This window comes from Rutidosis leptorrhynchoides, chromosome 6 (genome assembly GCF_046630445.1).
Source record: "Rutidosis leptorrhynchoides isolate AG116_Rl617_1_P2 chromosome 6, CSIRO_AGI_Rlap_v1, whole genome shotgun sequence".
Lineage (NCBI taxonomy): Eukaryota > Viridiplantae > Streptophyta > Magnoliopsida > Asterales > Asteraceae > Rutidosis > Rutidosis leptorrhynchoides.
Genome location: NC_092338.1, coordinates 111467216 through 111486608, shown reverse-complemented (window position 1 = coordinate 111486608; position 19393 = coordinate 111467216).

Here is a 19393-nt window from a genome sequence, read left to right as displayed (position 1 = left end):
TGAATAGTGAAACAGTGTTTTGTCTATTAGTATGTATATAAATAAATAAATTACTCTGGTTGTTTTTGAACTTGAACTTCTACTGAAATTATCGGCGTCGTCCTTAAGTCTAAATCTAACGCGGCGTCAGATCTAAACGTGTCAGACGATCTGGCACAATCTGACGCCTCTAACGCGGCGTCAGAATCTGAGGCGTGGGGGCGTCAGTAGACTATTTGACGTCTGGGAAGAATCTCGTCAGGAACGCGTGTCACGAGCTGGGTGGCTGGAGAATTTAATGGATATATATCCGTTTGAATTTCTTTTTTTTTTATTCCGAAAATAAATTTAATTAAAACCTATTTATTTCTTCCATCTTCATCATCTCTTCTATCTTCATCTCTTTTCCATCTTCTCTTCTATCTTCATCTCCTTCCTCTATTCAATCTTCTTCTTTTTTTCAACTTTTTCTCCAAAAAAAATGTCACACCAAAATCAAAGACCAAATACTCTACCCGATTGGTACGATAGTTATACGGGAGGAGGTTCATCAAACCCAAACAACTATCAACAAGTTCCATTGATTGCGCCTCAATTCCGAATCTTGACACCCGAACAACAACATCAAATTTTCTTGGAACAACAGCGGCGCTATGAAGAAGCCCAACAATTTCGCAATTTTCAATCAACGATGACTCCGATTTATCAAGAAACGGTGCCGGAAACTCCGATCGAAACGGTTTCGGAAACACAAGATCGTTCCAAAAGAAAGCACAAAAAAAAGAACGTTGAGTTAGGTATAATTTTTTTCCAAATGTTTTTTTCGTACGAGGTGACGACCAATTGTCATCAAAATGGCGAAACATCAATGATGTTAAAGCGAAGGGGTACTAAATACTATAATATTTTACTAGAAAATACTATTAAATACGATATAATTTTACAAAAGTTATTTATTTATTTATAGAGTGGATATACCTAAACCTTGCTACAACACTTATATGCAGTGTACCTAATCGTACAGTAGTGTAGTTTTTAGTAAGTCCGGTTCGTCCACAGAGAACTAGCCAAGTTTAACGCTATATTTTTAAAAACTATATTTGTATATATATATATATATATATATATATATATATATATATATATAAATATATATATATATAAATAAAAAGTATTATTATTATTATAAAAGGGGGTTTTTACCGTTTAATGACAGGTTTGTCGATTTTAAAACTTTAGTCGCAGTTAAAACCTAATGTAAAATATTAAAAATAAATATAACTTAATTTAAAGCGTAAAGTAAATGACAATAATTAAAGTGCGATAAATTAAAGTGCGATGAATAAAATGACGGTAAATAAAATTGCGATAATTAAAAAGTACGATAATTAAAATGACAATAAATTAAAGTGTGATAATTAAAAGTGCAATTAAATATGAAATAAAGGAATTATGCTTATTTAAACTTCCGTAATCATGATGTTCGACATGTTTTTTTTAGTTTAGTACCATGGGTTAATTGTCCTTTGTCCTGAATTATTTGATATGTCCATACGGTTTTATCCATAATAGTCCATCAGTCATAAATATAAAGTGCGAGAGTCTTCGTCAAATTATCCTTATACCCCGAAGTCAAATATTCCAACTAATTGGGGATTCGAATTGTAACAAGGTCTTAATACTTTGTTTAATGAATACACCAGGTTATCGACTGCGTGTAATCCAAGGTTTTATTACTTTGTTAACAATTACACCAATTACCCTTGAATGTAATCCACCCCAGTTTCAACTAGTCCATTAACTATTAATCCAGTTCCGTGTCCGGTAAAATGAACAATTATTGTTATTTGTAGATATCCAGTCCACCGTACCCGATTAAGCGTATGTGATTATTTATAGATACGTCAAATTATAACATTTATATTAAATTAACGAGGTATCGTTAAGTTAATATAAAACCCATTAATAGCCCATAGTCTAATTTCCACAAGTGTCGTTCTTTTATCCAAACCCCAATTATGGTCCAAAGCCCAATTACTCAATTTTAATATTTAGCCCAACATCACGATTACTTCGGCATTAAATAAGCATAATAATAACTTAGCTACGAGACATTAATTTAAAAAGGTTGAACATAACTTACAATGATTAATAATAGCGTAGCGTTACACGGACAGAATTTCGACTTACAAACTTAAAACATTCTCTAACATACCCTTATTATTAAAATTAAATTAAAATTATAAATTATAAATATAAATATATATATTGAGAGATAGAGTAAGGAAAAGAAAAAGATGTGTGTGTGAAGTGCAGAATTCGATGGCTTTTATAGGCCCACAATTTACTGTGCAGCTCCGCGAGTGCGGAGCTTTTGCTCTTCTAAACTCCGCGAGTGCGGAGGTCTGAAATACAGCTCACATTATGATCCAAAGCGTGGGCTGCGTAAATATATATTATATAATAATATATATATTTAATTATATATTATATTATATTCTTGTGCATAGTTGACTTGTAATTTTTGGTCCGTTGCGTCGTACGTTGAAAGTTGGTTCATGTCTCGGTTCCGGATTTTCAAACGTCCTTTTGTACGATTTAATAATTTGAACTTTGCGTTTTGCGGCTCGTACTCTTGTATTTTTGAGACGTTTCTTATTAATAATTTGAACCTCTTTGATTGTACTTTGTACTTTTTAGCTTTTTGGTCGTTTGCGTCTTTAATTCGTCGAATCTGCCTTTTGTCTTCACCTTTTATTATTTAAACGAATATCACTTGTAAATAGAACAATTGCAACTAAAAGCTTGTCTTTCTTGAGGGATAATGCTATGAAATATATGTTCATTTTTAGCATTATCAAATATTCCCACACTTGAGCGTTGCTTGTCCTCAAGCAATATAGTCTTGAAATAAAAATACTAGAATCACTTCTTTATTCTTCACACTTTGTACATCAGTGATTTTTATACGGCAGTATGAACAATGGTAGTAACAATGTGGTTTACAGTCCCACATGACTATGAAAATTTAGATCCTTAAGGAAATTGGATCTTTATGAAAACATTTGATCTTTCGAAAATTAAATCTAGCTTTTACCCTAGATAAGTTTTCCGGAATAACCCTTCACCGGTGTTTGCAAATTGTTTTTGTGGGTTTGGTGGGTTTCAGATTTGAAAATTTTAGCTCAAAACTTGCGGTTTTGTGTCACCCACTTGCTAACCTTGTATTAGGAAAGCAACACGTCCAGTATACTTGTTCCGTATATTACCTTTCGGTAAACTACCGTCCGGTTATAAAGAAAAGCGTTGAACAAGCAACTGTTAAGACAATGTCTCGTGACATGCTTTTAATTATGGTCTATATCGTGCCGGGTGCAATTACTATCCTTTGTAGGAGCAATAGTAAAGATCACCCTATAATTTTTTGGTCTGGCACAAGGTCTCGTCTTCGACCATGCTATGCAACCACCGTTCTTACGGTTGACACCCGATTTGGTTCAGGTGACCTAATGAATTCCTGGTGAATTCCTAGGATTTTACGTTCAATGGTAATGAACGCATTGAAAATGGGTTTTCAGAAAACAAATCGGTTTGTAATTTTGATTAAAATATTTTCTCGTTCAAGCTCGAGTTTAGATATCATCGAATTCCATGAGTTTGAATTCTCAATCTTTAAGGTCAATCTCAGGGATTGAGTAATATCAGTCTTAAAAGCTGATTTTTGATCTTTAAGGAGATTATCCTTTCTGGGGGTCTGATTCATTAGTCTTATCAAGCTAATTTGCACGGCGCCCTCCCCATTTTACGAGACAGATCCTCTCATGGTTAGGATAAGTCTGACCACTTGGCGACCCTGTTTGATGCTGAGGTCCGTAGATTTCCTGCTGATTTTAGAGATGACTTTTCTAGATTTTTCGTCAACCTACAGCTGGTCTGGACGACAACTTCTTGACCTAAATCAAGAAGCGCGTGTCTTTTTCGGAAGACTTTACTTCCTTTTAATGATGGAATTGATTCATCGTGTAGATCCATCTTTCTTTTAAATATATTACAATTTACCGGGTAAAAAGGTTAATTTTGTCCAAAACAAAAGTATCTTCAATTATTTGTACAAAAATATGTGATATATGTTCTAAATAACTTGGTAATTTTTCCCACACTTGACTTTTATTTTTCTTGCTTTGCCTTTTTATTGTCCTCTATTTCATTTTAAATGAATTATAATATTTTGGGTTGTTTCTCAATTTATGTTCTTTCCAAGGTAACAATAATTTCGGTGTTAACACCTAGTTTTGTCGTTCATAAATATGTATAAACATGATTTTGAATTCATTTATTTGAAAATTTTTAAAAATTTTACTAGAATTGGGTAGTCAGTATATATGACTAGGGCTGTTCTTTATTATTAGAGAGCACTAGATTCTAATACAACTACTGCGTTACTAGTATTTTTAATGGTAACCAAGTGTATAAGTCAAAAATTTTAAAAATCCGAAAGAATTTAACCCCTTCCCATACTTAAGATCTTGCAATGCTCTCATTTGCAAGAAATCAGTAACAATTTAAATTATTGAGGGTGATTAGCGTAGAAAAATGATTAAATTTTACCAAAGTTTCCCATCATATTGGCGTTTGTTTGTTGAATGATAAATGGTGCACATCATTTGTTCATTCTTGCAGTTGTTATTTCACATATATGTTGCATCTTGTCGTCAAAATTAGTTGTTTTTGCTGAACTTAATGCCAGTCTTTGAAAATGCGCTGTTTTATCCTGTTTTGTACATGCGATAAGCTACAAACCTATATTTACATATTTTTAAAGTTGGGTATATCCCCCCACATTCAAAAATTATTAAGATCTAATAATAAAAGTTAGAAAATTATAAAAACAATTATAGTATCAAAAGAAATATTAAAAGTATAAAATTACAAGTTACCAAATAAATAAAAATAAGCATAAAAGAAAATCAGGATTGATGAGGATGGTACCAGTAGGGATCCCATTCATAGCCGTATGTGCTGTAGAATGCTTGAGCTGAGTCATATGTAGGGTACGGTGGTCGGGTCTGTATAGTCCAGGGAGGAAATACGGGCATTGGAGTAGCAATGTAGTTTGCATTTATGTGTGCACGATGACTTATAATTTGGTTTTGATGATACTGTCAATCTTGAAATGCTCGTTGTCTAGCCATTTCATACTCATGATGAACCATAAAAAGTTGCATTTCTGTCATCTGATTACCCCCTCCCGCATTACCTTGCTGTTAATCTCTCTCGACATGTGGATGCCTGCCATCATATTGTGCTGCAGCGTTGTTTTGTTTCTTTAAAACCTTAGCACCATGATACACGCGTAAATCTATCATATCACGGGGTTCTGGTTCTGCCATTAATAATCCCCCCCCCCGACTTCTATCCACACCGAGATGTTCAGCAATTAATGTAACAAGGATACCACCTCCTATTATGCTATTAGGCCGCATACCCCTAGTCATAGTCGATAGATAATAACTCACACAATAAGGTATACTTACAGCGCTCTGTGGGTCTCGAATACACATGTGGTAGAATAAATCTTGTTCATTTACCTTCTCTTTGTTTCTACCTCGTTGTGTAATCGAGTTGGCTAAAAACCTGTGGATTACTCTTAATTCAGCTCTATCAATATCTAGATAAGAGTAAGATCCCCCTTTGAATCGGTTATGGCTAGTCATTCTACTCCATACACCATTCATATCAAAATTCTCATCAACCCTCCTACCATTAACTATCAACATTTGACAATCAGGATATGCTAGTTCCTCAGGCGTATATATACGTAAAGCCTGAGCCATATCTAGTAGGGACATATGGCGCATCTCACCTCCTAATAAAAATCTAAGAAAACTTCAATCGGTTAAAGTAGATACCCGATCATTTATTTCAATACTACATAACAACTCCACACACCATTCTCTATATACAGGCCTATATATGTTGAATAAACGTACCCAATCATTAAAAGTAGAATTACCATACCTTTGTGTAAGTAATTCTATGATTGGTTCGGCTAATCCAACTGCTTCTAACGGATCCCATTCTATTATCCTAGGCACCTCAATAACACTAGACTGAAGGATGTGCAAGTTCCTCTGATATTTTGGATAGTCTATCCAAAGTCTGTCAAACATCAAGTTTGGGTGTAAATTCGGCAAATCGATATTTGAAAATGAAACAATTGGATGCGGTACATTTTGTCGATAAAAGTCATTAACTTCCTGTTGTTCCGCATTCTTAGGAGGAGGAGCATTGCGAGCCTGGGATGAAGATTCACCCCTTTCAGTCTGCAAAACACATCAAGCACAATTTTTGTGCATCCAAATATGCGTTAGTGTTAGCAAAATCATAAATCAAAAAAATTACAATTACATGTTTAAACCATATTAAATTTTATACACATTTTCATAATACTAACAATTCTATATTTTTACAAATAAACTTATATGAAAATGTATACAATATTCCTAAGCATTTAACTTCTAAAACATGTCAAAAATAATCATTATAGCAATTAAACAGGTTCCACATGGCATTCATATCAATTAGATCAAGTTCATGTATTTTTGACTCAAAAAGTCCACTTTAATCTTCATAAATCATGTTTAGGATCAAAGTTTTGATCATTTAGCAACCTAAACATGTTACACAACTCAATTTAGCATAAACTAACAACAAAATTCGACCATAACCCGTTTATATCGAAAAGCCCCAATTTTGCTCAAAAACACAAACCCTAGATTACTCAAAATTTGAAGTTTAAGGCTTCTAATCATGTTAAATAGCATCAATCTAAGTTATACAAGCATAATATACAATCAATTTAAGCACAATTACACTAAAAATCATCAAAATTAAATTAGGTATAAATTTGCTCAAGAACATTAAAAATCCGGATTAAAGAGTGTTTAGATGTATAGATTACCGTTTTCCTTGAGTAACTCCTTGTTAATAATCTCCTCATTGTGATTTTAGCAAAAAATTTGATGATTTATGGTGAAAAATTTCGAATTTGAGAGTGTTTTTGTGGGTTTTTTCGCAGAAAATTGAGTTGGGGTGTGTTGGGGACTGGTCTGTTCGACCAGTTATCCTTTTCTGGAATTTTTAAACTCCGCGAGTGTGGATTTTTTTTTTATAAAAAATTTTTTACTTAATAAAATATAAATTAATAAATTTTAAAAATTTGTTTCTTTTAAGAATGAGGGCGTTTCGGATCGTTGTCGTAGTCCGTCCCTCGACAAAATTTTAAAATTTGTCATTTTTAAGCGCGGTTTTAAAAGCAAAGATTTTTGGGTTTTTTAAATATTTTTGGCATACTTTAATTCAATAAGATTAAAAATAATGATAATAAAAGTTCTCGTCCCTCCCTTGGGTAAAGCAATTTCGGTTCAACGACCTAGTTTTCAACTCACGACGAATTTTAAAAATCATATTTTTAACTTAGTGAAATAAAGTAAATTTTTGTTTTTAAATTCACACCAAACTTAAATTTAAAATACATAAAATTAAAAATTCATATTATTAATATTAAAAATTCACACCAAATTTATATTATGTTTTTATACATACAAACTTATATTAAAAATATTAATTTTTTCAAATATTTACAAACTTAAATATATTGATTCTAAAAAGTTTACAATATTAATTTAATATTTATATATTAATTTTAAAAACATGGTAAAAAATAAAATTAAAAATATTTTTGGTCTTTTATCCCACTTTAATCAATCAAATATTATCAAAAATATACGCCCCTCTTTTCGGTAAAGTAATTTCGGTTCCATAACCTAGTTTTACTCCTGACGAATTTCTGAAATATTTTGGGTTGATTGATTAAAGATATTTATACCTTAAGAATAAACGGTAAATTTTGCAGTGATGTAATAAATTTTTGTATGATATCAATAATTTCGGTTACGCATACCTAATTTTATTGAATACCAATTTAATACTTTATAGCGAACGATTCAGCGTTTATTATCAAAAGGTTAAAAGCAAAAAAAATAAAAACTGTACATACTTACCTATGAGAAAGAATTCTCAGAGACCTGCTTTAGCCGACTCATAGGAGAGTCGTGTGATTTGGTTTTCCATAGCTACGTAAGCGTAAGCTCGATTCTTCAATATCTTTTCTTCTAAACATATGACCGATCCTTCTCTGCATAGAGTAACAAATTCGGTATTTGAATATGTTTGATTATTTGAACATTTACCTTCGTGTGACCATTTTCCACATTTATAACATCTTTCAAGGTGTCGTGCTCTTCTTTTTGTTGCGGATTTTGATTTTCCTTTTCCAAAATGTATTTTATGATGATCTTCCTGAGTTCTTTTCTTACTCCGTCCATTTTGCCTCTTATGAATGATACCAGTTCACTCGAAAGTGTGTCATTATTATGTTTCATAATCACAGCGTGTAGCATTAGACCATGGTTCAGATCAAAGGAATTCTTCATCTCGTAAAACCTAAAAAAAATAAAAATTTAGAATGGGGGGAGAAGACTAGTTCTTTAGGGTCTGTTAGGGAAAGACCATTCGGATTCCATTCTCGGAAACTACATGAAAACAGAATATCTGACTCTAACAGAAATACATATTACCCTAAAAAGATTCGAACTCCCCACACTTAGTTAGATGTGGTGTTGAAATTGTGATTAACGTTATTTTCAATTGGATCATCAACAACTTGTATATTTCTGATTTTTACTTCAAGCCAATTGTTGATTTCCTCTGTAACTTTCACAAATTCAACTAACATTGCCTTTTATTTTGGCGATAAATTGGATACTAATCGGTTACATAACTTAAAGTTTCCCTTAATCTTAGCATCGTGAATCCGTTTATAAAGTTTCTTCGTTGAACTGTTAAAAACGGGTTCATCTAATTTCGTATCATCAATGGGGTTCTTTGTGATCGGATCATCATTAAGTGTTTCTTCATCTTCCCCACACTTATGCATTTTTATTGGTTTAACAGTTTTGGTTGGTGGAGATCTAAACTTTTGGTTCACAAAGGTGACCGATTTATCACCATCCCTAAGTGTCATTCTACCTTCTCTTACATCAATGAATGCCTCGGTGGTTGCTAAAAATGGGTGACCTAAAATTAGAGGAATATCAAGGTTTTCCTCCATATTAATTACTATGAAGTTTGCAACAAAGTTCAAACTTTACACGTTAACAAGTAAATTATTTGCTATTCCAACAGGGTGTTTAATGGTTAGGTCAAATGATTGAACACTGATGTGCGTAGAGGTGTATATGAAATAGCTTTATTTTTACAACTAAATACTATTAAATACGATACAATTTTACACAAGATGTTTATTTATTTATAGAATGGATATACTTAAACTTTGCTACAACACTTATAGGCAGTGTACCTAATCGTACAGTAGTGTAGTTTTTAGTAAGTCTGGTTCGTTCCACAGGGAAAATCTTTTAAACAAAGCTTAACGCTATATTAGTTTTAATTTATAAAAATACAAAAATATATAAGTAATATTATTATTATAAAGGGGTTTTTTACCGTTTAATGACCGGTTTGTCGATTTTAAAACTTTAGTCGCAGTTAAAACCTAATGTAAAATATTAAATAAATAAAAGACTTAATTTAAAGCGTAAAGTAAATAACGATAATGAAATTGCGATAAATAAAAGTGCGATAAAATGAACTTGCAATAAAAAAAGTACGATAATTAAAAGTGCAATTAAATACAATGACAATAAATAAAAGTATGATAATTAGAAGTGCAATTAAATATAAAATAAAGGAAATTAAATATGAAATAAAAGAATTATGCTTATTTAAACTTCCGTAATCATGATGTTTGACGTGTTGATTTTAATTTTATGCCCATGGGTTAATTGTCCTTTGTCCTGGATTATTTAATATGTCCGTCTGGTTTTTGTCCATAACAGTCCATCAGTCATAAATATAAAGTGCGAGTATCCTCGTCAAATTATCCTTATATTCCAACTAATTGGGGACTTAAACTGTAACAAGGTTTTAATACTTTGTTTAATAATTACATCAGGATATCGACTGCGTGTAACCCAAGGTTTTAATACTTTGTTATCAATTATGCCAAGTGTCCTTGTACATAATTTTACCCCTGTTTTAATAATTCCATAGACTATTAATCCATTTCCGTATCCGGTTAAATGAACGATTATTCGTACATATAAATACCCCGCCCATCGTGTCCGATCGAGTGTATATGGTTATTTATAGGGACGTCCAATTGTAAATCTTCATATTAAAATTAATAAACTATCATTTAGTTAAACAAATATAAAGCCCATTAATAGCCCATAGTCTAATTTCCACAAGTGTCGTTCTTTTGTCCAAACCCCAATTATGGTACAAAGCTCAATTACCCAAATTTATATATTTTTAGCCCAACATCATGATTACTTTGGTATTAAATAAGCATAATAATAACTTAGCTACGAGACATTAAATTAAAAAGGTTGAACATAACTTACAATGATTAAAAATAGCGTAGCGTTACACGGACAGAATTTTGACTTACACCCTTACAACATTCGCTAACATACCCTTATTATTAGAAATTAAAATTAAAATTAAAATATATATATATATATATATATATATATATATATATATATATATATATATATATATATATATATATATATATATATACGTTTATAAAGAGATTGATAAAAGGATATATAAAACGATCAAAATGCGTTAGCTTTTATAGGCATTTTTGTCCAGGGTATCTCCGCGAGTCGCGGTCCCTTTGCACTACAAACTCCGCAAGTCGCGGAGTTCGTAAACCCAGCTCACACAAGTTTGGATCCTAGTCTGCCGACGGTTTTAAAATATAAATATAATATATACATAATTTATATAATTAATTATATATTATATTATATTTATATACATAGTTAACTTGTAATTTTTAGTCCGTTGCGTCAAGCGTTGAGAGTTGACTCTGGTCCCGGTTCCGGATTTTCGAACGTCCTTGCGTACAATTTAATATCTTGTACTTTGCATTTTGAATCTTGTATTCTTGTAATTTTGAGACGTTTCTTATCAATAATTGGAACCACTTTGATTGTATTTTGTACTTTTGAGCTTTTTGGTCGTTTGCGTCTTCAATTCGTCGAATCTATCTTTTGTCTTCAACTTTTATTATTTAAACGAATATCACTTGTAAATAGAACAATTGCAACTAAAAGCTTGTCTTTCTTGAGGAATAATGCTATGCAATATATGTTCGTTTTTAGCATTATCAAATATTCCCACACTTGAGCGTTGCTTGTCCTCAAGCAATATAGTCTTGAAATACTAGAATCACTTCTTTATTCTTCACACTTTGTACATCAGTGATTTCTATACGGCGGTATAAACAATGGTAGTAACGATGTGGTTTACAGTCTCACATGACTATAAAAATTTAGATCCATTAAGAAAATTGGATCTTTATGAAAACATTTAATCTTTTGAAAATTCATTCTAGCTTTTACCCTAGCTAAGTTTTCCGGAATAACCCTTCACCGGTGTTTGCAAATTTTTTTTGTGGGTTTAGTGGGTTTCAGATTTGAAAATTTTAGCTCAAAACTTGCGGTTTTGTGTCACCCACTTGCTAACCTTGTATTGGGAAAGCAACACGTCCAGTATACTTGCTCCGTATATTACCTTTCGATAAACTACCGTCCGGTTGTAAAGGAAAGCATTGAACAAGCAACTGTTAAGGCAATGTCCCCTGACATGCTTTTAATTATGGTCTATAACGTGTCGGACGCAATTACTATCCTTTGTAGGAGCAATAGTAAAGCTCACCCTTATAATTTTTCAGTCTGGCACAAGGTCCTGTCTTCGACCATGCTATGCAACCACCGTTCTTACGGTTGACACCCAATTTGGTTCAGGTGACCTAATGAATTCCAGGTGAATTCCTAGGATTTTACGTTCAATGGTAATGAACGCATTGAAAATAGGTTTTCAGAAAACAAATCGGTTTGTAATTTTGATTAAAATATTTTCTCGTTCAAGCTCGAGTTTAGATATCATTGAATTCCATGAGTTTGAATTCTCAATCTTTAAGGTCAATCTCAAGGATTGAGTAATATCAGTCTTAAAAGCTGATTTTTGATCTTTAAGGAGATTATCCTTTCTGGGGATCTGATTCATTAGTCTTATCCAGCTAATTTGCACGGCGTCCTCCTCATTTTACGAGACAGATCCTCTCATGGTTAGGATAAGTCTGACCACTTGGCGACCCTATTTTATGCTGAGGTCCGTGGATTTCCTGCTGATTTTAGAGATGACTTTTCTAGGTTTTTCGTCAACCTACAGCTGGTCTGGATGACAACTTCATGACCTAAATCAAGAAGCGCGTTTCTTTTTCGGAAGACTTTACTTCCTTTTAATGATGGAATTGATTCATCGTGTAGATCCATCTTTCTTTCAAATATATTACAGTAAATCGGGTAAAACTGATTAGATTAGTCCAAAACAAAAGTATCTTCAATTATTTGTTACAGATATATGTGACATATGTTTAAGATAACTTGGTGAATTTTCCCACACTTGGCTTTTATTTTTCCTTTTTGTTCTCCTCTATTCCATTTTAAATGAATTCTAACATTTTGGTTTGTTTCTCAATTTATGTCCTTTCCAAGGTAACAATAATTTCGGTGTTAACACCTAGTTTTATCGTTCATAAATATGTATAAACATGATTTTGAGTTCATTTAATTGAAAATTTTGAAAATTTTTACTAGAATTGGGTAGTCAGTATATAAGACTAGGGCTGTTCTTTATTATCAGAGAGCACTAGATTCTAATACAACTACTACTTTACTAGTATTTTTAATGGTAACCAAGTGTTTTAAGTTAATTTTTTTTTTAAAATTCCGAAAGAATTTAACCCCTTCCCACACTTAAGATCTTGCAATGCCCTCATTTGCAAGAAATCAGTAACAATTTAAATTATTGAGGGTGATTAGCGTAGAAAAATGATTAAATTTTACCAAAGTTTTCAAACATATTGGATTTTTTTTTCTTTTTTTTTCTATCTTTAACTTATAAAAATAAATAATTAATTAATTTTAAAATTTTGTTCCTTTTAAGAATGAGGGCGTTTCGGTACATTGACCTAGTCCGTCCCTCGACAAAATTTTAAAATTTGTCAATTTAAAGCGCGGTTTTAATGTAGTGACCCGAACTTTTCCATGTTTATACACATTAATTGAGATTGATGTTTACATGATTAAATGTTTCCAACATGTTAAGCAATCAAACTTGTTAAGACTTGATTAATTGAAATAGGTTTCATATAGACAATTGACCACCCAAGTTGACCGGTGATTCACGAACGTTAAAACTTGTAAAAAAAACTATATGATGACATATATATGGTTATATATATAGTTAACATGATATTATGATAAGTAAACATATCATTAATTATATTAACAATGAACTACATATGTAAAAACAAGACTACTAACTTAATGATTTTGAAACGAGACATATATGTAACGTTTATCGTTGTAACGACATTTAATGTATATATATCATATTAAGAGATATTCGTACATCATAATATCATGATAATATAATAATTTAAAATCTCTTTTGATATTATAAACATTGGGTTAACAACATTTAACAAGATCGTTAACCTAAAGGTTTCAAAACAACACTTACATGTAACGACTAACGATGACTTAACGACTCAGTTAAAATGTATATACATGTAGTGTTTTAATATGTATTTATACACTTTTGAAAGACTTCAATACACTTATCAAAATACTTCTACTTAACAAAAATGCTTACAATTACATTCTCGTTCAGTTTCATCAACAATTCTACTCGTATGCACCCGTATTCGTACTCGTACAATACACAGCTTTTAGATGTATGTACTATTGGTATATACACTCCAATGATCAGCTCTTAGCAGCCCATGTGAGTCACCTAACACATGTGGGAACCATCATTTGGCAACTAGCATGAAATATCTCATAAGATTACAAAAATATGAGTAATCATTCATGACTTATTTACATGAAAACAAAATTACATATCCTTTATATCTAATCCATACACCAACGACCAAAAACACCTACAAACACTTTCATTCTTCAATTTTCTTCATCTAATTGAACTCTCTCAAGTTCTATCTTCAAGTTCTAAGTGTTCTTCATAAATTCCAAAAGTTCTAGTTTCATAAAATCAAGAATACTTTCAAGTTTGCTAGCTCACTTCCAATCTTGTAAGGTGATCATCCAACCTCAAGAAATCTTTGTTTCTTACAGTAGGTTATCATTCTAATACAAGGTAATAATCATATTCAAACTTTGGTTCAATTTCTATAACTATAACAATCTTATTTCAAGTGATGATCTTACTTGAACTTGTTTTCGTGTCATGATTCTGCTTCAAGAACTTCGAGCCATCCAAGGATCCGTTGAAGCTAGATCCATTTTTCTCTTTTCCAGTAGGTTCATCCAAGGAACTTAAGGTAGTAATGATGTTCATAACATCATTCGATTCATACATATAAAGCTATCTTATTCGAAGGTTTAAACTTGTAATCACTAGAACATAGTTTAGTTAATTCTAAACTTGTTCGCAAACAAAAGTTAATCCTTCTAACTTGACTTTTAAAATCAACTAAACACATGTTCTATATCTATATGATATGCTAACTTAATGATTTAAAACCTGGAAACACGAAAAACACCGTAAAACCGGATTTACGCCGTCGTAGTAACACCGCGGGCTGTTTTGGGTTAGTTAATTAAAAACTATGATAAACTTTGATTTAAAAGTTGTTATTCTGAGAAAATGATTTTTATTATGAACATGAAACTATATCCAAAAATTATGGTTAAACTCAAAGTGGAAGTATGTTTTCTAAAATGGTCATCTAGACGTCGTTCTTTCGACTGAAATGACTACCTTTACAAAAACGACTTGTAACTTATTTTTCCGACTAGAAACCTATACTTTTTTTGTTTAGATTCATAAAATAGAGTTCAATATGAAACCATAGCAATTTGATTCACTCAAAACGGATTTAAAATGAAGAAGTTATGGGTAAAACAAGATTGGATAAATTTTCTCATTTTAGCTACGTGAAAATTGGTAACAAATCTATTCCAACCATAACTTAATCAACTTGTATTATATATTATGTAATCTTGAGATACCATAGACACGTATACAATGTTTCGACCTATCATGTCGACACATCTATATATATTTCGGAACAACCATAGACACTCTATATGTGAATGTTGGAGTTAGCTATACAGGGTTGAGGTTGATTCCAAAATATATATAGTTTGAGTTGTGATCAATACTGAGATACGTATACACTGGGTCGTGGATTGATTCAAGATAATATTTATCGATTTATTTCTGTACATCTAACTGTGGACAACTAGTTGTAGGTTACTAACGAGGACAGCTGACTTAATAAACTTAAAACATCAAAATATATTAAAAGTGTTGTAAATATATTTTGAACATACTTTGATATATATGTATATATTGTTATAGGTTCGTGAATCAACCAGTGGCCAAGTCTTACTTCCCGACGAAGTAAAAATCTGTGAAAGTGAGTTATAGTCCCACTTTTAAAATCTAATATTTTTGGGATGAGAATACATGCAGGTTTTATAAATGATTTACAAAATAGACACAAGTACGTGAAACTACATTCTATGGTTGAATTATCGAAATCGAATATGCCCCTTTTTATTAAGTCTGGTAATCTAAGAATTAGGGAACAGACACCCTAATTGACGCGAATCCTAAAGATAGATCTATTGGGCCTAACAAACCCCATCCAAAGTACCGGATGCTTTAGTACTTCGAAATTTATATCATATCCGAAGGGTGTCCCGGAATGATGGGGATATTCTTATATATGCATCTTGTTATTGTCGGTTACCAGGTGTTCACCATATGAATGATTTTTATCTCTATGTATGGGATGTGTATTGAAATATGAAATCTTGTGGTCTATTGTTACGATTTGATATATATAGGTTAAACCTATAACTCACCAACATTTTTGTTGACGTTTTAAGCATGTTTATTCTCAGGTGATTATTAAGAGCTTCCGCTGTCGCATACTTAAATAAGGACAAGATTTGGAGTCCATGCTTGTATGATATTGTGTAAAAACTGCATTCAAGAAACTTATTTTGTTGTAACATATTTGTATTGTAAACCATTATGTAATGGTCGTGTGTAAACAGGATATTTTAGATTATCATTATTTGATAATCTACGTAAAGCTTTTTAAACCTTTATTGATGAAATAAAGGTTATGGTTTGTTTAAAAATGAATGCAGACTTTGAAAAACGTCTCATATAGAGGTCAAAACCTCGCAACGAAATCAATTAATATGGAACGTTTTTAATCAATAAGAACGGGACATTTCAGTTGGTATCCGAGCGTTGGTCTTAGAGAACCAGAATTTTTCATTAGTGTGTCTTATCGAGTTTGTTAGGATGCATTAGTGAGTCTGGACTTCGACCGTATTTACTTGAAAAATGATTGCTTAACAAATTTTGTTGGAAACTATATATTTTTAACATATGAATATTATGTGATATATTAATCTCTTAACGTGTTTGATATTATGTGATATATGTCTACCTCTAGAACAAGTCCCATTGACTCACCTAATAATAATGAAGAGTCAAATGTAAATTGGAATGATTTGTGGACTGATTCACAAGTTCCCGAAGAGGAACCGGAAGAAGAGTCGGAACCGGAAGAAGAATCGGAACCGGAAGAAGAATCGGAACCGGATGAAGAAATAGAACCGGTGGGGGAAATAATAAAACGGTTAAGTAAAAGAAAATCCTCAACCAACCGACCAAAGTTAATTATGGTCAATGGTGTTTCCGCCAAGGAAGCAAAATATTGGGAGGATTACCAATTCTCCGATGAATCGGATTTCGACGAGAATTCCGATGATGTTATAGAAATTACCCCAACTGAATTTAAAAAGGCAAAAGAAAATAATAAGGGAAAGGGCATAAAAATAGAGAAATCTAATTCCAACCCCGATGAACTTTATATGTATCGTCAACCCCCGAAGTCCTTAAGTTGTAACAATGACCCGGGAACCTCTAAACCACCAGGTTTTTCTAAACCAATGTGGACAACGACGGCTCGTATTAGGGGAACATCATATATCCCTAGAAACTTGGCAAAACGAACCAAAACCGAAGAAGAAGAAACGAGCGAGTCGGAATAAGATAGTCGTATTCGTGTGGTGTAATATATGGAATATAGTGTTCTTATGCTTTATGATATATGTAAAAATTGCTTGTATTAATAAGTATTTTTTTTATGAATCTAACTCTTGTCTATTTTACAGTTTAAAAACACAAAATGGATAGACAACCCAATATTTTAAGAGACCTACCCGGAGACATGATTGATGAAATCTTGTCTAGAGTCGGCCAGAATTCTTCGGCACAACTATTTAAGGCGAGATCAGTTTGTAAGACATTCGAAGAACGTTCCAAGAATGTCTTGGTTTATAAGAGACTTTCGTTTGAAAGATGGGGGATATCACATTGGGAAACCCATAAGTTACGATGTGTTTACTTTGACGCATATATTGCGGGGAACCCAAATGCTATTTTACGCAACGGGTTAAGAAATTATTTTGACTCAATATATCCGAATATTGGACTTCGTGATTTAGAAAAAGCGGCTAACATGCAACATAAAGAAGCATGTTATGCTTACGGATTAGTAATGTTCGCTTCTCACCAAAGTGAGAACAAGAACATCGGGCTACAACTATTAAACAAAACGTTTCCACAAGTGACGGAGTCGGTAATTGGGGTAAGAAATGAGGTTTTTAGATTATTACGGGACTGTTGGACATTACGTAACCCTCGTCCCTTTGATGACGTTACAACACGCTGTCTTATCAACGGCCATAACGGTTATGTTGCACAAGACCAAGGATGGGAAGTAGTCCTAGTAAAACCAGAATGCATGACTTGTTTCTGGACGTATGAATTACGTGTATTTATTGCCTTTGCTGAACGACTTGTGTACTAGCTAGAATTGTCTTCACAACTATCTTGTATCAAAGTTATTGTGTGCTATATTTCATGCTTTATGTAAAATAAGCGGTATTGTAAGTTTGTAAAATATTGTATAAAAGTTTGAACGCGAAATATTATTATAATCAGTTTTTCATATAGAATTGTAGTAGTTGAATTGTATATTAGCTACTAAGTATGAACTTAACGGGTAGGTACTACCCGAATTTAAACTTATAAAACGCTAATATGAAGAAAAAGCTTTTATAAATGAGTTCATATTATGCTACGAAATACTATTAACTACTCTTAATATTCTGTATGATTAACTTGTTCCATTTAACTATTTTGAAGGAAATGGCACCGACTACTCGACACACCGTGAATATGAATGAAGAGGAATTCCGAACTTTTCTAGCTTCAAACATAGCCGCAGTACAGGCTGCGCTACATACCAACAATAACCTTGGATCTAGCAGTACAGGAAATCGTGTAGGATGCACCTACAAAGAATTCACTGCCTGCAAACCTTTGGAATTTGATGGAACCGAAGGACCGATCGGATTGAAACGGTGGACCGAGAAGGTTGAATCGGTGTTTGCCATAAGTAAGTGTACTGAAGAGGACAAAGTGAAGTACGCTACTCATACCTTCACAGGTTCTGCGTTAACATGGTGGAATACCTATCTAGAGCAAGTGGGACAAGATGATGCGTACGCACTACCGTGGTCAGCATTCAAGCACTTGATGAACGAGAAGTACCGTCCCAGAACCGAGGTCAATAAGCTCAAGACAGAACTTAGAGGGTTACGAACCCAAGGATTTGATATTACCACGTACGAAAGACGATTCACAGAATTGTGCCTATTGTGTCCGGGAGCATTCGAAGATGAGGAAGAGAAGATCGACGCGTTTGTGAAAGGATTACCGGAAAGAATCCAAGAAGATATAAGTTCACACGAGCCCGCCTCCATACAACAGGCATGTAGAATGGCTCACAAACTAGTGAACCAGATTGAAGAAAGAATTAAAGAACAGACTGCTGAAGAGGCCAATGTGAAGCAAGTCAAAAGAAAGTGGGAGGAAAACGGTGATAAGAATCATCAATACAACAACAACAGCAATTACAACAATAATCGCAACAATTATCCAAACAATCGCAACATCAATCGCAACTACAACAAACGGCCCAACAACAACAACAACAACAACAACAACAGTAACTACAACAATCATCCCAACAACAATAATAACCGCAACAACAACAACAATCAGAAGCAGCTATGCCAAAGGTGTGAAAAGAATC